Source organism: Accipiter gentilis, chromosome 7, assembly GCF_929443795.1.
Source record: "Accipiter gentilis chromosome 7, bAccGen1.1, whole genome shotgun sequence".
Taxonomy (NCBI): Eukaryota; Metazoa; Chordata; class Aves; order Accipitriformes; family Accipitridae; genus Astur; species Astur gentilis.
In genome coordinates this window covers 23,280,522-23,305,350 of record NC_064886.1, presented here as the reverse complement: position 1 = coordinate 23,305,350, position 24,829 = coordinate 23,280,522, and the positions used below count along the sequence as shown (strand labels likewise).

General features: G+C 41.4%; 1 protein-coding gene across 8 annotated transcripts in view; it reads left to right on the top strand.

Moving 5' to 3' along the window:
• Positions 1-24,829, top strand: part of NUP93 (nucleoporin 93) — an 85,466-nt gene that overhangs the window by 22,643 nt on the left and 37,994 nt on the right. Inside the window, exon 1 of one of the 8 annotated variants that reach the window (XM_049805927.1) lies at positions 15,996-16,141. The exons of 5 other annotated variants lie outside the window; for them this stretch is intronic. The gene's annotated coding sequence lies outside the window, so the exon portion shown is untranslated. Of the gene's footprint in view, positions 1-15,995; positions 16,142-16,171; positions 16,264-20,816; positions 20,840-24,829 lie in introns of those variants that run through there. 2 more of the 8 variants (XM_049805928.1, XM_049805929.1) reach the window with 2 other exon arrangements.

Genomic DNA, 24,829 nt, shown 5'->3' with positions numbered 1-24,829 from the left:
GCAGAGATGGCTCGGCGGAACATGTTGCATGTGGGAAGTACCCCTGTGGATCCAGAGAAGGTTCATCTTGCCACCTCAGAGGAGTTTCTAAATACATTGATTTTATGCAGATCTCTGAGGTGGATCTTTTTGCTTTTAGCACTCTTGATTGTTGTCATCTACAGGAAAGGGGACACCTTGGTACTGGGATATGCAAATTCAGTGTTTGTCTTGCTGTGAGCATGCTGGGTGGTTATGGCCATCTCACACCAAAGAAGATGGTTTAAGCTTTTCCCCTGTTTCTCTAAAGACTGTATCCTTTATATTAATATACTGTGCAGAAGATTTTCTTTGCCTGGTCCATGGCCACATGTGTCTCATTTTGTAGGAGCAAGTGTTTAACTGGTTTCTTGAAACAGAATTTTTCTCTGATTTCTATGGACCTTTACCACGGAAACTTTGAAATTGGAGAGTCAGATGCTGAAGCAGGAAAAGGATAGCCACCACTTAACAATGGAAGTGTTTTTTACTGGCACAATTTTATATGCTGATTAATTGACTTTAAGCAATTTGAACAGGCAAAGGATCGCTTTTGCACTGCATCTGGTGCAACAGTTACAATCTGGTTGTACATGCCACTGAAGAGCATAGATAGCCAGGCAGGCTGTGCTTTCTCATTAGTGAGGCTCTTTTGTTAGTGTCAAAGGCAATGGCTTGCTTGATTTCATCCTTTCTCTAACTGAAGTTCCAGAGTGATAAATTGAAAACTATCATGACCAGTATCCTGTACCTATCTGCCTTATATAAAATGCATGCAGTAGACAGTGAAATTGAATTGTTGTCACGTGTGACTAAAGAAAAGGGCTTTTTGTTTCTTTCACAATTTATTTTTCAGCAAGTGTTGCAATTTATTTTTGTAAGCTGAATGTGTAGTTTATGCAATTCCATGAGAAGCTGAATTCTGTTAAATGTGTAAAATCATGGAGGCTTTTGTTCTTGGGCAGGGTAGGTAGGACCTTAGAGTTTAAACACAACTCCTGAGTTTACTGATTTATCATACTCCATTTGATCATACTGATTCCTTTGGACTCTTCCTTTCCAAGGCCATCATGAGTGTAAATGATTCAAGTGCAGCATTACCCTTCAAAGTGTTTGTATGAAAGCAGTACCTTTTGGTACACCATGGAACACTCTGACAGAGTAGTCTTATCTGTAAGATCATTGGGTCTTCCTTTTGCATTAATACCAAAGATTTAGTTGTGTGTTACTTCTGATAGCCCAGCAAAACTAAAACTGTTAAGAAAGAGCTGTCCTTCATTCCTTGTTTTTTGGGTTTGGTTTTGGGGTTTTGTTTGTTTTTACTACTAAACTCTTGGAGGACTTGCATAGGTGCTACTAGGAGCATCTGCTGAAAAAGCCATTGCTACCAATAGGAGAAGCAAAACTCTGCAGATGTCAAATGCTATGTCAAATTTCTGTAACCAGTAGTTAGATGTGTTTATTACAAAAACGTTAGTGATCCTTAGAATGTAGGTGTTATGGAAATATATTTTAACAGAGTTTTAAACTTTTATTTTCAAGAGAAACTTCAGCTGTTTTGGAGCACAATTTCACTGACAGGCCTAGGATATACACGCACAGGGAAATGAAGGCTGAAATAGGAGCAGGTTCTGCTAATCGGTGTTAAGTGTAACTGTGGAGATATCAGGACTGGAATATCCAGGAGAGCTGCAATTCAATGGATTGGATTGTTAGAGTGTGCAGTGAGGTGGGGTATTGGCAGTATGCATCTGCATAGCTTTCACCTCCATTTACAGCAACTTCTATCTCATTGAGTGTTGAATAGTTTAAAAGTAGGGGCTGGGCAGGGCAGCACAGGTAATGGCTAATAATAGGAAAATGTTGCCCTACAATCTTATAATCATAACTTACATTAATGACTGGTGTTATTTTTTTGTCAAGTGAAAACAATTAAGAGATTTAATTGCAGAGGGAATATCAAAATGCATTTGTCACTGTGCTTTGACTTCTTGAGATTTGTATTCAGATCTAAGCAAATATTGTGTATCCTCCGTAGTCTGGAAGTGTCTAATGACAAATTGCACCTTAGATTATTTTATAGCACACGTTGTGAGAACAGCTAAAATGGAGCCCAAGCATTTAGCTTTTGAAGCCAGAGGTTATAATGAGATATTAAAATCTAGAGTGTTCTGGAGTTTTGTTTTGGTTTTATTTTGTTTGGGGGGGGAGTTTAGAACAAGGCTTCATAAAGAGCCAAGGATATAGGATTTCAACACTTCAGATTTATCCATTTGTACTTGCTGAAAGCAGCACATTCAAAACAAAACAGCAAACTGCTGTCAGATGATGTACTGTGGATGAACAGGGAATGGGTTTTTTTCAGAGGTTCTACAGGACAGAAGGAAGAAGGGAATGTCTGTTACAAACTTTGAAAGCAAGCGGCTGAAATATGTTCCAAGTGTATTTTGGAGCACGAGTGCCAGTTTAAATATTTATGTAGTGTTTTATTACACTGATTCAAATATTGAATAGCGCCTGACCCTTGAATTTTTGGATCCTTGCCTGACTGGCACCCCATGATGGGTATATTTACTTAGAAAACAGCCTTCTATGGCAGCTGTTTTTCAGTGCAGGAAATCGGGGAAGCTGGATTTTGATCCGATTTTTGTCATGATTTTATGCTTGACTTTGAGTTCAAGAAATGCCTTCCCATGCATCAGTTTCTTCACCTGAGAAACAGAAGTTGCATTTACCACTGGGGCTCACAAGACTCTGCGATTCTGTAGTGGAAGCTTATACGTATGTTCTCCTTTTTACTATTTCCTCAGACCTCCTTATTGTTCATGGTCCTCATCAGTATTCAACAGAGTTTAACTGGCCTCCACCTCCCCTCCCTCAGATACCGGACCTTATAAAAAAATCAGGTTGTTTCTCTCCATCAGTAGTTCTCTGGTTTGGGAGTGCTGAGAAGCACAGCCCTTGGCTGCCTCTGTGGTACAGTGACTGTCAGCAGAGCTCCTTTCCCCACCTGAAACAGGAAATTGAAGCTGTGCTGCAAACACCCATCCACTAGCAGCTCTGCTGAAACCACCCTTTTATTGTAAAGACACCTGCAGTGGCTATCACCAGTCTGGGCTGGAGATCTTCAGCTTCTCTGAGCTAAAATTATGCTAAGACTGCTATTAGTTGCTGCCCTGAGCTGGAACTGTGGCTGTGCATCCCTTTAAGCTAGCGTTTGATTAAAGTCATAGGCTAAAACTTGAGTCAATACCGCTACTGCCTGCTACCCAATATAATTTTATGCAGCAGGATTTTGTAGTGTGGCAACTCTCGCTTGAGATGGATTATTTAGGATATGCCTGACTGTAGAGAGAGTGAGATGAAGTAGCAAAACCTAACGAGCAGAGGTCTGGCCTAGCCTGTTGCTGGATGTGTACCCAGCTGCTGAGCTTGGGTCACACTCCTATGAACTGCTCGGTGGTCTATGAGGACTTGTGTATCCCTGTTCCTTGGCTGCTGGACTTGCAGCATTGGGTCCTTCTGCAGAGCTCAACCTCAAGTTACAGATGCCTAAACTTCAAAAAGGAGCAAAAAGTCTTTCCAAATTCCTAGCCTTTCTGTGCGCTTGTTTATAACTGAAACTCCAGGGTTGCAAGGTAGTTTTAGCAAATAAATGTAGGGGATCTGTGGAGGGATTTCTGAAACAGTCATTCTCTGTTTCCCTCTGTGTATTTTCAGACTCGGAGAAGAAAATGGAGAATTCAGTTAGCCTGTTTACCTAAGCTATTATGCTGGCTTAACCGTTCCATGATGAAGTTCCATTTCAGTCCTGAGCTTACTAGGCTGTGGAGATAAAAATGATCAATTTGATTGGTTTTGTCCTCCTGTTTTTGCATTCGGGTTTCACAGCCTGCCACCATTTCTCCCTGAAAAACAGGCTTACCCTGAACCTTTCTGTGGACATACACAGCTGCTCCAAGCATCCATAAACCTTGGGGTTTTTTCTGCTGTTCAGAAATACAGCATTATGGCCATGGGTCAGAACGGGAAGCCAGAGTTAACTAAATTTAAAGCATTTGTTCTATTGCAAAGCAATACTGCCTGATGCTCATGCTTTCCAGAGGGTGTCCAAGTCTTGTACTCTGCAGAGCTTGCCTTTGGCTTCATTTGATCAAACTGATAGAATACGTTGAGAGGAGACATACAGGACTGATGCCGTGCTGGCAACTAAAATCTATGAATTGGATTAAAACCTGGATGTTAGTATACTTTGATGCGATTCTTTCTTGTTTTCTTTTGACTTGAGATGCTTTTAGGAGGTGAAGTTGGAACCAGGCTCCTAATCTGCAGTTGCTTGGGGCTTAGCTGTTTGAGGTTTCTTTATTTTGCTGCTCTTACCTATTGACCTGCCTGATTAATTTTATGTCTGAACTTCTGTGCTTTTTATTCCTGACTTTTCTGCCCTGTCAGTACACAGTTGGAAAAAAAAAATCTGTACAGTCCAGAGGACCAGTTAGGTCCAACCTTTGAGATAAATGTTCAGTGGCTGTGAAATAATATGTACTTCATTTCTTGCTTCAAGACTCCCTTATATTTTTTTATTTGGAGCTGAGCTTGACAAAGAAGGATGAGGCCAGAGGCAGTTATAAAGGGTGCATTGTATTTTTACTGTAATACTGAGGTATTGATTGTTGACTTATTGGTAGGCTTAATGCACAACCATTTCCTTAGTGTTTGAATGTCCATTAAGATGTTGGCTTGGTGCCAGAATGTTGAAGTCCTGCATTTTGTAATCTAATTTGGCTATCCAAAAGTACTAATGTGGTTTGGGTTAAAAAAAAAAAAAAAGATAAATAGGCAAGTCTTGAGTTCCCTTGTTGTTTTGTATTTGTTAACATTTACATACTGAAATGAACCTCTGAAGTAGGAGATGCTGAAAAGAAGACAGGGGAGACAGGCAGGAATCCTGATGTTTTGAGGTTTGTGCCTCTTAATATTTTCCACCTTTTATCTTTGAGATGCCCAGTGCTTGCTGAGCTGCTGACAGACATTCAAGGGATGCAGAGTAATATTACTGACTCTTTAATTTATTAGTTTAGAAAAAACAAATACTAGTTTTAGAGGAAAGTTTTGTTTCTATTGCTTCACAAGTGTGTTGCATGTTAGTAGCACTGCCCATAAAAACATGCCTGTCATCATCTTGTAATTCTTCTCAGATGTGAGACAGGGCTTGCTTTCTCTTCCCTGCAGCACCATTTATAATATATGCTCAGTTCCCAACGGTGGTTCCCTGAATTGTTTAATGGTACATGTTCCACTTGGTCCCCTCTGCTCAGGTCTCAGGGCCATGCTGCTAACTTGACAGCTTTCTACCTTGTAGAAAAGGCTGCATCAGGTTTTGAAGAGAGAGATATGGAAGGCTTGATGCTATTGCTCTTGTACAGGAAAAGTATTGTACAAAGCAGCTGTCCTGATTACGGTGGTGGTCTTCTTCTATTGGTAAGGTAGACAGGGGTGGAAACTTTAATTGCTATGAATTGTTTGCCACTGTAGTGAGCCAGCAGTTACCCCAAGCCCTTCTGTTCTAATTGATCTCTGGAACAGGTCCTCAGTGCTCCTTCAGGTACACCTGAAGTTTTCTGTCTGCCGTTTCCCCGTCCTCTTCTGTCTCCCTTTTATGGAAATACAAACTTTCACAAAACAAAAAGGATTAAGCTTGCTTTGGTTTATGTGTGTCTCTGGTTTTGGGGGGCAACATGAACAGGCTTCTGGTGGAAAATTACATTGTTTCAGCTATCTGGTTCTATCAGGCAGTATTGCTTGTTTGTTACAACCTGCCATGAAGAACAGCAATTACACAAAGCCTAAATACTTCATTACAGCTAGAAACAAGTACTAGAAATTAAGAGAGACCGAAACAGCTTTTTGCTCTACCAAATGTGAGAGAAAACACTTGACAAAAGGTGATGAGCCAAGAGTTTGCCCTCTGGCTACTGTCCTGAGTGTTATTTAATCTTTCTCACACAGACTTGTAGCCAAGACTTGCTGCAGTCCCTTTCCTGTCATTTCAGCTTTCCATTAAATAATAAGATTGTGTAAGGTAGGGTTATTGCCTGTTGGAGTCTACCTTTTTTTAAAACAAATTAGTATGATACTTCTGCCAAAAAAATAGATGTTTTTCTCTCACTGGGAAGTAGTGGTTGCTCTATCTCTGAAGCAAATGCCAGTGTGAGTGGTGTGATTACCCAAATGAAGCTTGTGCTGGTATTCATGTTAAAATCTACTTTTTTTTTTCCTGCCAGAGAAGTTTTTGGGCTCAGTGTTTCTTTCCCCACGCATGTGACCTTCTCCATTCCCGTCTTTCAGTAGCCTGCCAAATCTGATCATTCTGTGGAAAGACAGTTCTTGTCATTGTTGAGCTGTCTTTCCAAAACATACAAAGATGCTGGAGAAAAACTTCAGATTTTCTTTGGCTATGCAGTTCACATCCACTGGATTACTGTGGTTGGTCTGTGGAATTTTATGGTGACTTTTAAATATTTTGAGTTTGGGTGACAGATGATAAGGCAATTTGGAAATGAGTCTCTTCTCTTTCCTACTAAGTGAGAAAGAGTGAACTTAATAAGCTACTTTGGATTTTTAGCTCATCTTTGTGGGGAGTACAACACAATTTCTAAGTGTTTGTATTCTTTTTCCATTGACTCTTGTATGGCATGGTCCCTGCTTACCTGACTTAATCAGTTTAGCTTTCAAAGGTAGAAAAGAAAGGACGTTACCGTATAGCAATTTAATTTACACTGTGGCAACAGCTATTTATAGACCTTAAATAATTGCAATGCCAATTTAAGTTGCCCTGTTCCACTTTTTTAGATACTAGCAATTGCAAGAGATGATAAACTCTCTCTCTCTACAGGAGGGTGAATTAATAGGTGTCCCAGTAGGCCTGGAAGGGGCAGGATTTGATTGCATTCCTTGAATGCTTAACACCTAAGGCTCTCAAATTAGATAGCAAAGAGAATATGTTGAAAGAACATGTGGACTTGGAAGAAAGGCCCTTGCTGATAATGGAGGACTCTAGGGAAAATGCATTTTGGGAAGTATTAAACTTCAGCAGCTGGAAGATCTTGGTTGGAGCAAATATTAATAAAGTTTTCTTTAAAAAAGGAATCGAGTATTCTTTATCTCTGCCTCCAGCTTGTCCTCATTTCCAATAAATATACACAGGAATTAATGTTACTTGCAAGACCCTAGTTCAGTAATAGTACATGAATAATGTATTACATCATAATTGTTTAGCAACTAATATTTTTATATAAAAATATGCATTGATGTGTTTTATCATTACCATGCTACTGAAACAGCTGGTCCACAAGGAAGTGTTTGCTTAACATAGTATACTGAGTGAGCACACAAAGGTAGAGAGTCACAAATGAAAGAAATAACTTATTCATTTTGAGCAAATGGAGCAGTGCAGTCTTCGTGCTTCTGCAGTGACTGTGGTGACAGGCACTTGTCCCTGGGTACCACCGACGCCCTGGCTGTTCCTGCAGCGCTGGGACAGTAAGTTCTGTGTTACTTTCCGTAGTGAATTTGCAATATAAGCACTTGTGTAGCAGGAGCTGAAGGAAGATTAATAACATGTTTTTGTTTAAACTGCTAATCAGTCTTTAGATGCTTTAGTCTTGACCACTACTGATCTAGTTCATGTTTGAACTAGTGACCTCTATTTGAAAGTCACTTTGTCCTTTTACTAGTTTTCTGAGTCAGCCTCTGTGCCTTCCTGAGAGTCTCTTTATCTATACACTTGAAAAGGTTGTTCTTTTTTTTTGTGAAAGACTAATCCCCATTTTGTACGGCTATGTACATTGCATTAAATGAAAGCTGTGTGTATTCCCCTCACTTGCCTTGAATGAGTCCTTGCTTCTCTTCTAATCTGACAGTTTGTAACTCAGGTTTCTGTTACTTTCAGTTTTGGAGGGTTTGGATGGACAGATGGGGAGAAGGTGGTGGTGAGGATCTCCTCCCCAGCAGCCCATTGTTTCCAAATCTCTGTACCAAGTTTATCTTCGAGTTTGACCTTTCTCCAGACATTTGCTTCTACTCGAAGTGTCTGCCTAATCACAGCTAGCTGACCTTAAGGCACGTAGCATTGTCAATCCTTCATCATTTTGACTGAGCTCTAAGATTTGATCCCTCCCAATTTTCTCCTTCTAGCTCTTCCCGTTCTCTAGCTATCTCAGTACTTGCCGCTGTCTTTGCAAATAATTACTGGGTGATAACTCAGAAGCAAGGTGATGTAAGTACTTTTCAACATAAAAAGGCTAGAGATGTATAGATGGAGGATCATTGGGAAAGGTGAAAGGCATAGGAGCACAAAAGAAATAAAATCACTGACTTCAGTCTTCTAGTTTTGATATTCCAGGTGAAACTTCTGTACCTGTGTTATGGAAGGGATTTAAAGGCAGGATAAGCTGTTCATGCCTTCATCTTCCTTTTTAGTCAAACTCAAGAGATGGACACTTTTATTTCCTCTGCTGGAAATTGTATCCTCAGTATTGTCTAATGTAAAATGACAAGGCAAGGAGAGTTAGGCAGAGAAATGAAGTGATAAAACTCCAAATGACGATATGGTCTGCAAAGGACAGATTTTTATTTGTCTTCCAATTCTGTCAATTCTGCATAGAAATGTTACTGGGAGGAGACTTGGTGCTAACCCATCTTTTAATATGCACAGCTTCTTAATCATTACAGTGATGATGATGATATTAAACCATTAACCAAGCAGGCATGGCTGGGATGTGCGCTGTGTGAGGCAGCTGAGGCAGGGCTGGAAGAATCTCTTGTCCCAATTGTTGGCTCTTTCATGATCCCCTCGAACACTGCATTTCTGCTCCCCCAGGACAGGGAGAAGAGAACAAACATGTGACAGATGTTAGTCAAGTCACTTAATGCAGGGCTGGAAAGCACTTGGACGTTAGACCTGAACAGAGTAGACCTGACTTCTAATTAAGCCTGCTGAGATGCCAATACTGATTTCAGTTGTACTTTCACTATGAAAAATACAAAGATGGTTTGACAAAGTAGGCATGTACTGCTGTGGTCGATTTTAACCATTGTGCCTGTGGTTGTTCATTTCCCATGCAGGCCAGTAGTTCTAGTGCCACTTCCTTCAGAGCTGGCAGCTGTAATTAAAGGAAAAGCACAAATTTAGCTTCTTTGTTAAGGAAAACCTAAAATGCTGTCTTCACCCTGCCTCTTTGCTGCTAATTGTAGAACTGCATGGTATCCCATCCCAGGCAAACATCCCTGTGCATCTTAGGATTCAGCAGGTCGTCTTAGGTCCATGACTAGTGTTTGTTGCCTCTTGGCACCTTTTGCTTTAATATTGGGAGCTGTCTGGATTCTTTTGGCAGAGAGCTGAGCAAGTTGTTTTTCCTGTATGTTGGGATGCTGCTGGAGGCCCACAGGCCTACATCCAACTTGCAGGGTGGCCCCTATCTGCCTGCCTTTCAGAGGGACGCCAGGGTTGCCCTTTTGGGCAGCACTTGTCATAGTAAGAGCTGAATGCATCTATCTTCTTCTATCCACTGTTGGTGAGCAGGCTGGGAGCCACAGCTTCTTATGCGTACGTGTGCCCAGTGGGACCTTGGGCTGGAAACAGCCTCTGCTACATGATATAATATGGGAAAGGATGGTTCTGAAACTGCTGGCAGGTTTCTGTGGCTGTGTGGATTGAATTGCTGTGGAAATTAAGAATATGGGCTTGATTCTGCATATGTCGCTCTTTTTCCAGTGATGCAAGTCCATGTTTAATTGCTGTAATGCAGGGGGGAAGGCAGAGCTTTCTTTTCTCAGACCATTTGCAACTGATAACATAACCTTGAAGAAACAAAGGTAAAAGCACAGAATTGTTTCTGCTTTCATATGTGTGAGTGTGCATGCCTGCATGGTGCCTTTTGGGCTTTGTGCAATGGAGAATGCAGAGACTTTTTGTGAGAAGCAGGAGAATTGATAATTGCATTCTGGTTAATCATCGTAGAAGGATCATGATTGCTACTAGCTGATGCTTTGCGGCTTCCGCTGGAGTTAATAATTCATTGCTGGACTGTGTCAAAGCGTGCTCTTAAGTTGGGTCCCTCTGTGGATTGCAGGCATCAGCAGGAGTCAGAAGAGAGGGAAGATGGGCTTAGTGTTTGACAGCCATTAACTTGGTGTGAGCCTCTAGGCAGCATTAGGTGAACTTCCTCGTCCTGTGCTTCCCTGTGTTTGGGAATGAGGGATGTGGGAATTCAGCTTTTTGTGAAATTGTGTTAAGAAATTCAGTAGCTATACAGAAGAATGCTGAAATGAAGGTGTGAATATCAGTGACCATAAGGTTCTGGTTTAATCGGCTGTGGGGTTGAGAGGATTTTGCCTGCCATGATGCTGAGGTGATAGTTTTATAAAAGAGCTATTTTACTGCAGAGTTAAGTTGCTTTCCAATGCACAGTGCCTAACTTCCCAGGGAGAGCGTGCTTTTACCACCAAGAGTTGAATTTGGTCATGTCGGTTCTTACAGTCATCTGTGAGCGGGACTGACATTCAGGGCTTGTATATAAAAAAAGGGGTTAGCATTCTGAATTAAAAATTAACACGTTCTCTGTATAATTACAGACTTACAGCACGCACTAATGCTGTACAGAAGAGGGCTTTCCAGGCAGAGTTTAATGGCCCAAAAACAGAGTCATCACTTCTTCCCCCCCCTTTTAAATTAGCATTGGCATGTTTAAAACACTCCTCAAATTCTGCTGTGAAATAGCTGTTTGGCTTCCAGTTGTGCGGTGTTTTTTTCTTTTTTTTAAAAAGGTGATTATTCTTTTTAATGCCAAAGATGGAAAGTGATTTGCATATTCATGGCACATTACAATTTTGAAAATAATCTCCTAGTAGATATTTAACAATGGCTTTGGGTAAATGGACACTTGTTGCGCTTTGTTTAAACGATTACATCTCAATTATCGCTTGATGGTGAGAGCATGGGTAATACCCTTGGTTCTTTGTTAAAAAGGCTCCAATTAAAACTGGTTCCTGCTCTCGCCTCTTGGATAAATATGGACGTGAGGTAGTTCAGTGACACTCTGTCAAATTGCTGAATTGAGTGCAAGTTCTCCATTCATCCTGACAAATGATATTGTTAATTGGGGTGTGGGGTGTGGATGGCAGGAACAGCACTGCCAGTGTTGGTGCTAATCCTCTCTGCTTGGCTGGGCTTCTCCCTCCTCTCTTCTGCTTGGGACTGTCGCTCTTCTAATTTTACAGGATTTGTGTTTCTCTTCCCCTCGCCCCCCATCCACCTAGTCACAAGAAGCAGTGCTTCTCAGTCAGTGCTGTCAGGATGTTTCCCACTCTGTGCGTTCACATCTTGCCTCTTCTTTGGTGCAAATTTAGCCCCAGAAAGTTGTGTTGAAACTCAGGTCTCTCTTGAGCTCTGTAATAAGCCAGCGACTGCCAGTCTGAGTTGGTTATTTTTCCCCTGCAAGAAGAGCGTGCTCTGTGATGATGGTAGTAGATGTTCCTGGAGCTGGTCACTTCCCAGTTGCTGTTTTTAGTTTGGCTATGGATAACTCATGTTCTCTTAGTCCATGAAAGTTAGCCCTTTTCTACAAAGCCCAAATTCCCTGCCAGGTAGGCCAGTAGCATAATAATACACTCAGCCCATCTCACTTTTTGCTTTGCACTGTTTGCATGTGAAGATATAACTGTATTGATGTGAAAGTGTTAGTCTGGATTTTCTTCCTATCCTCTTTACTGCAACCTGCTTGAATCAGACTCCTGAACCCTCCAGCTCCTCGTTCTGCATCCCTCTGAAGGAAGAGGATGAGTGTTCAGAGCTGAAAACAGAGGCAACATGCTGGGTATGACAGCCCTCCATTCTGAAGAGACCTAGTGTGTCATTAATGCTGGATAATCACCCTGCCAGCCTTGCAGAGAGGAAGGGAGCTAATGCTTTAAGGCACTCTCCAGACCCAGTATGACAGTGCAGTATTTGCTGCTGCTACAGCACTGGATTAAGCAGAGACGAAAAGATTTTGGGAAAGGAGCTACCTATTGCTGTTTTAACTTGCTGCCAGCGATGTCTCTTTTGCTGGCTAATGCTTGCTGATGATAGCAGGTGTCGCAGCTGTAGGACTTCAAAAAGGAGCTAATAGGAGCAGATCCAGGGATGCTGTTCATATTCTTCCCCTTACTCCTGCCCAGTTGTCCTGGTTTCAGCTGGGATAGAGTTAACTGTCTTCCTAGTAGCTGGTACAGTGCTATGTTTTGAGTTCAGTATGCAAAGAATGTTGATAACACACTGATGTTTTCAGTTGTTGCTCAGTAGTGTTTAGACTATAGTCAAGGATTTTTCAGCTTCTCATCCCCAGCCAGGGAGAAAGCTGGAGGGGCACAAGAAGTTGGCACAGGACACAACCAGGGCACCTGACCCAAACTGGCCAACGGTGTATTCCATACCGTGTGATGTCCCATCTAGTATAGGAGCTGGGAAATGGGGGGGCAGGGAATCGCCGCTTGGGGACTAGCTGGGTGTTGGTCGGTGGGTGGTGAGCAATTGCCCTGCGCATCATTTGTACATTCCAATTCTTTTATTACTACTGTTGTCATTTTATTAGTGTTATCATTATCATTATTAGTTTCTTCTTTTCTGTTCTATTAAACCGTTCTTATCTCAACCCAGGAGTTTTACTTTTTTTTTCCAGATTTTCTTCCCCATCCCACTGGATGGGGGGGGAGTGAGCGAGCGGCTGCGTGGTGCTTAGTTGCTGGCTGGGGTTAAACCATGACACCAGTGCAAGACTGAAAGAAAGGGAGATTACAGTGACTGTAGACTAGCATGTTTTAGGGGCTTTTCTTGAATTTAAGGTAAGGGTGATAGCATCTTTGATTTTTGTGATTATGGTGAAGGAATCTCCTTCACTCCAGAGATGTAGCTGTACTTAAGGGGGAAGAAGGTCATTGTAGACACCCAGAGGTGGAGAGAGAGAGTGATCCTGACACAGAGGAGGGTATTAATATTCCAGTGGCTTCTGCATGATCCTTGCATCATCATTGTCTTAGGGATATGATGCTTTCTACCTGGATGGCAAACTTGTATGGTTTTCTTTAGCTGTGGCCCAGCAGCCCTGAACAGTAGTTTTCTCCCTTCTCCCACAGTCGCATTTGAGCGCAGAAGTGATTGATGCATGAGCTGACTGAACACTCCACTAAATTGATTGCCAGTGAAACAGATAGCAGTTCCGACATCTTAGCTGGGTTACCACTCAGAGTTGTTTACACTAACAGCCATTTGGGGTGAGTAGTTTCTGTTCATATACCTCAAAGCTGTTGCTTTAAGAAATCCATAGGTAAGGGGATACAGTGCTGTGCTGAGCCACACTAGGAAAGCTTTCCCTGCAACATTGTGAGCTGCCAATGCAATATGTAAAACAAACAAACAAAATATATATAAACTATGCTGATCTGTAATGTGTAGTTCTGCAGTTGGGAGTAGCTTCTGCAGTAACATTACACGGCCAGAAAATAACAGAGAATGTCTGTTGGTAAAAGCAGCACCTTTAAAGTTGTGACGAGCAGCTCCAGACAGATCATTACACTCCTGAAATACCTGACAAGGCTACAGCCTGTCCCAAAGAGCTGACTGTCTTTCCAGGTACCTTTACCTGTTTTAAGGTTTGGTTAGAAAGCAAAAAAATCTATGTATTCTCTGTGCTTCTGGCTCTGTACCACTAGTATGTTATGAAAACCAGAGGTAAGTGGGGGGGGGGGGGGGGGAGTAGCCATCCAAAACCAGAGCAGCGTGTGTGAGGTGAGTGGCAAGTTACTGAGGTGAGCATGGCTGCAGGGACACACCACCAGGCATGGATACTCAGGAATGCAGGAGGAATGCCAGAATTAAATTATTCTTGCAAGTGTATACCCTTCCTCTGCCGAAAGGGACTTTGCTTGCACTCTTGAGTGTAGCTGGTTGTGATCAATGGTTTTCCCTGCAATGCAACTGACTGCAGTTTTCCTCTAAGAACGTACGTGGGTTCGGACCTGTCTTCTCCAATCATGAGACTCCTGGTACAAGGATTCAGGTATTCAGTACAGTGTTCATTTGGTCACAAGCAGGGAGGGTTTGCTCCTTGCAGTGGTTTGAGGAAAATCACCCTTAGGATCGAGTTTGCTAGTTTCAAAGCCAAATACGTTGTGTTTAAGAGACCACTCTGCCACTTGCAAAGCTCTGAATTGTGCAAGGTGCCCAGTGATGCCTCTGGGGTAGGTAAGCCTGAGTCATGGAGCACCTTGTACAGATGTAATGCTGTTAATGGGAATTGCTCCCAAACCAGAGACTACAATGTTAATTCAGAGACTTAGTTTTTTCTCCATATAAAATATGCTGCACCATTTTTACTGGTACTTCGTGTCCAACCAATACCCCTGCAGTGCTGTTTTAATTAAAACAGAAGTGGAAGTAATGAATTGGTGGTATTGGTGGTGATTCTGCAGATACGTCAATGTTAATGCACAGTAAAACGCTCTCCTGATAGCTTTCTGTGCTTCATTAAATTAGACGTAGAAACCCAAGTCTGGATTTTTTGTGTATGTGTATTTGCAAATACAAGATGTGCATTTGGTAAGCAGAACTATTGAATTGTGAAATGCAGTACTATTGCAGCAGGGCTGTCATTCTGGGATTTAGAAAGAAACAACTTTGAATTTGGGAGTGTCACCAGCAGTTTGCAGGCGGATGGGAGCTGTGTTGGCACCGTGGGTTAAATGTGCACTCGGGACCTGTGGAGGTAACTGCCTGATAGTGTTACGCTGATGTTTTGTGAAACACTTCTTCATGGTTGTATGTTTTGCGTATTAGTGAATGCATTCCTTATTTCTTTGGTGCTTCTAATTTTTTTTCTTTAAGATGGGGGTGGTCCGTTTCTCGATTTTTCTCTGGCTTTCTGCACTGTAATGATGGCACCATCACCTGACTGCTGGAATATACTGGCCTGACTTTAATCATCGGGTGACTGGCTCTTAGCATGGTTTCATCTCTGCTGTTTTACATCTCCTCTTGTAATTGCACGATTGCTTGCAGCATTGTTTTTCTATTGGTGACAATGAAAGGCACATGTTAGTATTTTACGTAACCTTATACTTTTTGTTTGATGTGTAAAGTGTAGGTGAAGGAGTGATACTTTGCAAATAAAATCCTCTTTATTTGTAAGCAGCATATTTTCACCCCTTGTGAAATCATTTGTAAGACAACGTTATATATAAAAACATGTTCATAAGTATCATATGGAAGAAGAAGTAGTTAGGCTAAGTCTGTATTAATAACAGGGCTGCATTTCTGCTGACAGTTTCATTGAGGTATATATGCTTACAATTATATAACCTGTTCAAAGCTACAAAAGAGAGTGATGTTTAATGTAAATAGTATCTAAGTCTTGTAACTGCTAAATAACCAAACCCAGCAAAACAATAGAGAATCAAAGCTCTCCTTTAAAGAACATTGACACCAATTAATATGCAGTAAAATTATCTGCCTGTGCAAGTTGTTTCAACAGCTCTGCAGGTCTAAAATGGCAGAAGCTTTCTGTTGCTGTATAAAAATCAAACTACCATTTATTTCAGCCTCATGGTATGTGCAAATTCATGCAGCTCAGTTAAGGGAATAGCTTCACAACTGGTGTTACAGTCTGTGGCTGGAGTGCTGCATCACAATGCAGCAAATGCATTTTCCACATTAACCAAACATGACAGCTGAAACGATTATTAACCATGCAATATGTCGGAAGTCATCAAAAATTCACATCAGAGTAATTGCAGTGGCTCGGGGAAAAAAAATAGTAGCATCTCCTCTTGCCTGCCTGTCGCCTCACCCCCTCCTAATTCTTACATGGTACAGTCCGTTAACAATAAAATATCCTTCTGTAACCTATAAACTGTTACTCCCATCAGTAACTGGTTTCAGACTGATGCTTTCCCTAGAATTTGAATAAAGCACCACTGGAAAAAAAATATATAGATGCTTTACAGGCAGTGGTGTTCAGCCGTGGAAAGCAGCTGCTTTCTTATTGTCTTGCTGGACTCTTGACTGTCTCAGCCATTTCAGGACTTGCAGGTTTGATTTATATTATTTTTTTTTTAAAGATGAGAAAACTTGAGCGTTAATACAGAGAGATAAGCTGTGTAAGCCTAAATACCAGGCAACTGAAGTGTGGCAGTTACAGCCAGCATTAACAGGTTTGTAACTCCTCAGTACTGAGATCTACAGGTAGGAATGTATATATTTAAAAATATATAAAATGAAGGTAAAAAGCTTGCTTTGATAAGAGAGAGTTTTCCTTCAGGTGTCTTCTCTGGTGGTTTTTCTTTGTGCTGTTGCTGCAGGTTGTTTAAATTTATAGGTGAGTAATTAAAGAGAACAGGTGGGTAGTTTTAGAGAAATCATCCTTTGCTCACAGAAAAGAAACCTTAAGGTCTGTGCCTTTACCTTCTAAGATTCTTTGCTAGAGCAGCTGTTGGGTGGGGCAGTCCAGTGTCTGCTTTGGGTTTCAGTCATGTTGCCTTTAAAGACCCTCTTGACATTGCTGACTTTGCTTTTCATTTAAGCAGAAATACAGTAGCATAACTTTCTGAATGCCTTTATTCCTGTTTTCTCTTCCCTAGGCTATGAAATGTCTACGGAAGTATTTTAAACAAAAAATAAAGATGCTACTTGATGATATGATTTTTTTTTTTCTCTTAGGTTTCATTGTGGTGCAAAGATACTGGTCCACTCTGTTTCCTCTATTCCTACAGATGCACTTATGATTTATTTAGAAGACACGCTAAACTTTCTTTGATTTTATTTTGAAGTAAGGATTTCAAATGTAGGACGAAAATGAAAGTAAGATAGGAAATGTTTCTACTTTCCTAAAGTAAACGAAGACACTTGGAGATCTGCTTTTTTTGTCTCTTAAATGAGGTGGTGAAGTGTATTTGCTTAGTCAACTGGAGTTTGCAGCCTAGACCCCACCTCTCTTTCAAGTGAATAGGATACATTGTGAAAGGGGTTAAGCCAGTAAAATCATAGTAAAGGGAAGCAGTCAGGGAATTAACATTTATATAAATGTGGTGGCCGTGACTAGCTGGGTGGGTGGCAGCTGATTTAATACTCTCAGATCTAGGGACTCGGAGGCTGCATGCAAACTGGAAACTGTGCTTGGCTTTGGTACGGGGACAAAGTATAGGGTGGGTCGCTTTTGCTGCTTTCCTTTCAGTTCTATTTCTCTATATGGAGAAAAGCAGGTTAATGAAATGTGCTGTGCTGGGACGGTGCCTGGGGTCTTGAAGCAGAGAATGACTTGCCTCCTTTGGGTCTCCCTCCCCAAATGTTAAGGTGCCTATATGTCATCGTCTGCACTCTTCCTATTGTCAACTGAGAAATGTCTGAACTGCTGAGAAGGGGAGACATGGGAACAGTGGCATAGCATGGCCGAAAAGTTGCCTCTTCTAAACAAGATTACCTGTGCAAAGGGGGGTCTTGCCACAAAAGCAGCTCAGCAAGAAATCAAGTAAAAGACAATGAAATGTGTGGTTTGCATGTGTAAAAAGATGGAGGAAGCCATCTCCACTGACCCTGTATGGGAGACGGCTCAATTATCTTTTCAGTTGGTACAGTGTGGCAAATTATTTTCCTTTGTCTGAAGTGGGTGGGAGACAGAGTTCAACTAAGCTCCATAAATTCATGTATGGAAAAATGACTGAGCCACCATAATTAATAATTAGCTGTAGGTCTCTTATGGCAGGGTTTTCCGTGATATCTGTTGGCAGCATCTGGACTTGGCATTTCATTTACATTAAAGTCCGAAAGCTTGTGTGCCTTGTTAATGCAACGTGCAAATAAAGGCATGCACTGCTAGAGAGTTCCTTAGCAAGGGTGGAGTACAGCCGGAGGAGAAAAATGGAAACCTTTTGTCTCTGGTGTATTCTCAGCACACTGGTCTCATGCCCCAAGTCTGGAAAGTTTAAACCTTAGGTATATTACACAATAGGAGAAATACACTGGAAAAGAATAAAGTGTTTATTATCACATACCATTTGTTGCAGAAAAGAATTTTAATACATGCCTTTCTCTCCAAGCTTTATAAAGCCTAACGTTTTAAAATATAAATTGTATCATTATAACGGGCATATTCCAGACTTCTGTTTTTTATTTTAATGATCTGTAATTAATAATTCATAGGTAATTTAAATAATTAACTTTGTGAAATGTATCAGTAATGTAGTAAGGAAACACCATTTTTAAAGACTACGCATGTTTAAATCAAGGATTTAAAGATATCATGACATGTATGAACTCCAAATTGCTTGCTTTCACTGTCAGTAAAATATTTATGTTTATTCCAAGGGACACACTGCCATGTTGAAAATACCTATTAGGTGAACAAAGTAGCTATGATTTATTTATAGATATTTAGGAAGAATGGGTTAGCTAATTTGGGGTTATTTTTCTAACTCAGGTAGATGATTTTGCCAAATCATCTCATGTTATTTAAGAGGGCTGAACTTCAAATTTGCTCATTTTCTTGAAATTCCAATGTGTATTTAAAAAAAAAAAAGCTTATGTTCTTCACACTACAGTGCATGTAATCTTTGCTCTTTCTTTGTAGCGTTAGCCAGCCACTATCAGCAAAATAAAGTAGATTTAACTTTGGAAAGGTTTTCTTTCCCCATGTGGGCTTTTCTGAGAGACTTCAAATTGCAATAGAAATGTTACGGGAAACCCCATTGTGGAGGTGCAGCACTGAGGGAAGCCACCTATGCTGGGTTTGAGGATTTTCATCCCGGTTTAACTTGGTTATTGCATTTACAGTGCTGACAGGATTTTGATGTCTCTAAACCAGGCGTTGTCCCTTCAAGGCAGTGAGCATTTGCTGCATGCATCACTTTGTGTCTGAAATACAGATGGAGGCTGGAAGATTTTTGCTTGGCTTTTTTTTTTTTTTTTTTTTTTTAACCAAAGCAGAAAGATAACTAGTGCTCCCGAGGAATGTTCAGGAAGGTGGTACGTGGGCTTTCAGCTGTGGGATAGGGGCACGGCAGCCAAAATCATTCTGCTAGAGTCAGCCGGAGAACAGGGAGAGTGTCAGGCTCAGCACTGCCAGGCTCGCTGCTTGCATCCAGCGGAGGTAAAGAGAAACAATTTTTTTCATTACTATTTTTTTACATACAGTTTCAGACTAACTTGAAGGCATTTAACTGTACTTGCGCATCTGAAATTGTGAAGGAAGAGATGTGCAAATACCAATAATGTTTTTGCTTTCCAAAAAAGCCCGAGAACATCCCCATTTCTTGCAAACAGCAAGGTTACGTTCTCCCAGCCAGACAGGCAGAAGGATAAAGCACTTACTGGGGTGGGGGAGACTGAAGGATTGCACTAAAATTTGCAGAAGTGGGTTAGAGGAGACTGGGTGTTAATGACTAGCAGGTTTGTTTAATAATCTGTCCTTCTTGCTGGTGTTCCATCACAAATGTGCAGTTTCAGGCTGGACAGCAGTTTGGTTTTCGGATGTGATCCTGAGAAATGAATTTTCTGCTGCCAGGTTAAGTGGGTTATTGTATCTGCCTATATGTTGATGCTAATGTACAATTAGTCCAGTGTCAAGACACTGCAAGCTTGTTAGTATGCCTCCTTTATGCCTTTTTCTTTTCTTTTCAAACTACTCCCTTATCAGCTAGTGTTTTCTGTGGTATTCGGAGAGAAGCCTATCCTCCTACAGGGCTGGACACTCCTCTTTCCTTGGCTTTCTCAATTTTTCGTGTGGTGCTAACAGATTTCCAGTGGCTGGTTTCTCAGCTTACACCATCTCAGGAGACTCCTCACCAGCTCTCGGTACAGTAAATTGAGGTGTGGTCTGCAATGGCAACTGTGTCTTCGTCCCTGCCCCTGCCATGCAAGGACGTGACACGGGCAGAAATTCAACATACAGGTTTTATTTGTCACTGGGTTATTTGAGCATGATTTCCTCTTAGAGGGGGAAGAATGCGCAGCTACTTCTCAAGAAAATGTGGAATAACCACGATGCTAAAATGGCAGCGAAAGAAATAAGAAAATGGCGTCATCAGTGAAATTAGTTTCGATGGCTTGATTTGAGGGCATCCTGCCTGATGCGAGGATGTTTTCAGCAAGAGGTATTACATTGCAGGCTTAGTTATGACTATATAATGAAGATTTTTAAGTCATTTAAATCTGTAGTTTTTTCTCAGTATTCCCTTAAAAAGCGGAATATCAGAGAGGTGGATATAATAGCTTATTCCAGTGGATGATCAGAAATTATCTTTGTTTGCATGCTATAAATATTTTTATTATAGGGTTGCATTATGGATCTCAAGCCCATTGGAATTACTTCATAATTAAATTTATTTAAATTAAACTCCAAAAAAGAGCCAAAGCCCTGAGTTTTGTTTTGATTGTGAATCTCTTGATGCGTTTATGATTTTTCTAGGGTTGTATTTTTTAATTGGGATACTAATACAAGGATGTTTATAGTGCAGGGGAGAGACTAGCTGCTCGTCATGGCGCTGAGCAAAGCTCTACACCAAGGTCATCCCTCTGCATTTAAAAATCTTGAGAAAAACAGCCATGTATTTAGAAATTTGACAAACGAGCTCAGATTTCAGGTTGTGTGGTTCGTTCGCTCTATGCTGATGCCATTGCTGATGGTGAAACGCTGGTGCCAAAGGAGATGGGGTTCCTGTGGGTCCTGCTGCTGCTCTTGCTGGCCTGATCTGTGCGGAGAGGTTCCCTTGCTGAAGAAGTTGTATTCCAAGTGAGGTGACATTGCATTTAATTGCCTTTGTGACATTTCTGGTTTCTTTATTAAGACAAACAGAAATGCTGTTTGAGATGCTTTCAGGTGTGATGTACCAATGCTAGCCAGCTGAACAAGCTCCTTCTGGTGGCTCTGGAGCAATGTTTCCTGCTGCTGTAATTGACTGGCAAGAGCCTGTCCGCCTTCTTTCTCTAGTTCAGATATTATTATTTTTTTCATTGATTTTCTTCCTCCTGTTCTTTGCATGACCTCCAAACAGGTTGGGATTATTCAAGACTTTCTGTTTTGTTATTGCACAAATTTCCTTGGTGCTTTGTAGCTTGGTAGGACCTGGAATTGTTGTTGAAGAGCTCCCAGTTGCATTGTAGGGAGAAAGAAAATGAGTATATGCCTGGGGAGGAAGAGGGGATCACTAGAGAAGGTAGCACTGCTGCTTACATTCTTTGTTTGTATTAACAATTGCTGTCAAAAATGGTCTGTGCCATGGAGACTGATAATTGTATGTGGAAGAGACCTTCATTCTGAGCACCTTTGCTGTAAAATTTTAGATTAAAAAAGGTATTATCTTAGTGTTATGCCATTAAAGTGTTTGACTTTGAAAAAAGCCTACTAAACCCACTTGTCACAGCGTTCCTGTGCGCTGTGCAGCCCAACATGACATGGCAAAGATTTTAGAGCCTCAGAATGAGATCCTAATCTGTATAATTGAAGTTATTTTGGTTTCACTCTGATGAAGGGGAAAGGCACAACAAATAGTATGGATAATTACTAATATTTTAATAATTAGCTACACTGTATAAGTAATATATAAATTACATATATTGTGATGGCTGATATGTTTGGGTGGTTTTTAGAACCGAGTGTCCTACTTCATTCAATCATTATGCTTGGTTTTGTTAAAGCTTGCAAATTTCTCTGACATATTTTGTAAAATCTTAAAATGCATAGGAACACTGCAATGAATTGCCATGTTATGTTAGGAGTTAAGCTACTTGTAAGTACAATTTTAAGTGAAATATTGACATCTCATCATGCATGAAAGCCTGAACTTGCTGAGCATCCTATGTTGAATTAGAAGAAACTAAAACTGAGCGGAGCCATGTTTTGTGCCAGCAGTGATGATTGTTTATATGCAGAACAAGCAGTGCCATGTAGCATAGCAGAGAGAGTTCAATTTGGGGGCTGCTATGTGAGCACCTGGCACAATATTCTAGCAGGAAATCTGAGCAGTGGTATTTTTCTGGATGTTTCCAGTGCGATAAAGCTGTGCTCCCTGTATGTTTCATCATAAAAGTTGCTTGTATTTGCTGCAAACACCTTGCACTCTCCTTGATGGCCGCATGCTGCAAATGCATTTTGGAGGACTGCAGTTGGGTGTGGGATATGATGGTGCCTCTCGGTGCTGGGGGATGGTTTGATGTTAACTGATGGTTTGATCCTAGCATTCCGTGCTTAACAGACGGTCCTGGCTGAAGCAGGAGCGAAGAGGTATTTGTATTTCTTCCTTCAAAGCTTGTACATCTAAGAAGCACATTTCCAATCTTCACTTGCCAGATCCACACGGTCCCAGCAAGCGCGTGCACCATCTGCCCCTGCTTCTCTTAGGAGCTGATCTGTGATTTCCTGAGGAGCGCTTCTTTCGGCAGTTTGAGTATTTCCTGTCACGGCTAGAAGAAATAATGATATTTATCCAACACAGCAAAATCCAATGTTCCTGGATACAGTCTGACGATTACTGTGAAAACTGCATAAGTCTCACAGATCAAACAGTCTAAACCAGTAAATTAATACAGAAAAATGTGGTAGATTTTTGCATTGCCGGCACTAACCTGCGGCAGAGAGCACTTTGTAAATATTTGCCTAAGGCTCACTCTGCAACACAGATTAAAGGCTAGGCTGTATTCAGAACTGAGCATTACATCAATGGCATGCTGATGGTGAGGCAGGGAAGCCCCGTTCCTGCCCCAGAACTTGTCTCCAGCGAAGGTTGCTGCTGCGCATCTTCCACGATGCGTGCAACCTGTCGAAGAAGGCTTGCGGGCAAATGGCGGTGCCTCCTTTTCGTTCCGCAATGCGTGCTGCCGCCTGCGGAGCGTGCGCGGGGAGTTGTGTGCATTGCCAACACACTCGGGCTCTAGCATGGTGTGCATCGACTCTTGCTGCCAGAGCGAGGTCCATGTTGCTGCTCTCCATCATGAAAGGAGACAGTATTGCAGCTCTACGAAATTTGATTTTGCTGAAGCAGAAAGCCCATTTAATAAGAGTGAAATAATCTTTAAAATTGTTGCTTCACGCAATGGAGCAGAGACTAGGCCGGGGTTTGTATATTTTAATGACTTACTGCCACCGAAACACTCTCTGCTTGCAGTGTGGGGAAGAGCTCTCCTACCTCGGCTTTCAAACAAATTGAATGTGAGTGTTGGCTACAAGTGTGGAGTACAGTCATGGTGCAATCGGCGGATGTGCTTCGAGGCCTGTGTGAAGGCAGGTAGCGGAGCAGCAGCTCTTCCCCTGGCCCAGTGTTTGGCTGTATTAGCACAGTTTTGTGTTAGAGCTATTAGTCTGCATGTTTTTCCCTCTTAAGCTTCAACATGGCTGTTGCTTTGAAAGTCTCTGATGCAGCAACTGGCTCTTGGGTCTTAGCAAACTGTAAACCCTTCTGTTTATTCCCTGCTTTTTCTCCTATTTAGTCAACAGTGAATTAATTTTTTAGAAAAATGTTGCAGGATTTCCCGTTCTAAACATGGTGGTAAGGAACCCAAGAAATACGTATTGTAGTTTGACAAGCTCAGCTGTCTTAAGCTAGAAAAATTTTGTATTGTTAAATCCTTGAATTGAACACTGTATACAAGTGTGGGATGAGCCTCGCTGGACCTTGCTTTTCAGTGGACCTTTGTCTGTGTACAATGATTCATTCCCTGTCTCTCATACAGCCTTGAAGCGGTGCTGACTGGTAAATCACCCTTCCTTGGGTTCTCATCCTCTCGAGGATCTGTGTACTTGTGCCCTCAGTCTGCTTTGGCTCCATAGCAATTTTGCCATCTGAAGTCTTCTAAGGAGAGAGCCAATTTCACAAATGCTCTTAGCTCATTGCATTCCGTAGCTGATACTTGGGCAGCTGCCTTGCTGCTCTGAAGGATGCTGTATTGCACAGGCCAAGGTATGTAGTAAAGCTGCTTATCTGCATGTTTGTAGCAAAAGCTGATGCTTTCTGCAAAATGAATCTTAGGAGACCTACAGAAGCTTCCAAGAGATGTTGGTGTGATGCATGCAAAAGAAGAGTCTGAATAGAGAAAAATATTACCTGTGCTGCACTGGGATGTCCCCCTCCTCAGGAATACATTAGTTGGCCACACCATTGCTTAGGGGCCCATCAGCTTATCTGTTTAAAGCCAGTCAGTAAGCATTGATGCTTGCGTCAGCATAAATAATAATTTGGATTAGAAAAGCAATAATATATGGTATGGTATGTTATTGTGGGAGTGTGTTCCAGGTAGTTTTCCTTCATTTTCTGTTTCTAGAGAGAACATGTCGAGGAGGGCTGTGCCAGGGTGCACCACCCCAAGAGTGTGCTCAGATGTGTGCACGTTTGCAGAAGGATTGTGTTTAGCAAATAGTTTCTTAAAATTGCTAGTAGAGATAATAAAATCAGGTGCTTCATCTGGAGCTACTGTTCCCAAACCATTTGCGAAGAGTGATTTTTGTTAACTGTATAATCATTATACCTGCTGGTCCTTTGCAGGATTCGCTGGATCTAGTGGAAATCCAGCACTTTGAAATATTTTAATCAAAGAGCAATTGAGTTGAAATGGCCCCAGATTGTTCATTTCATTTTCTCCTTTCTTCCCCTGCCAGTGAAAAAGTAAGCATTGCTGTCAACATCCAAGGCCTCAGTATATTATTTGGCAACATTTGCCTTCTCTTGACAGCTTGAATACTAAGATCAAGTATTAGAAGTATGGCCTGGCTGATGGGAGTAATTAAGAGACTTC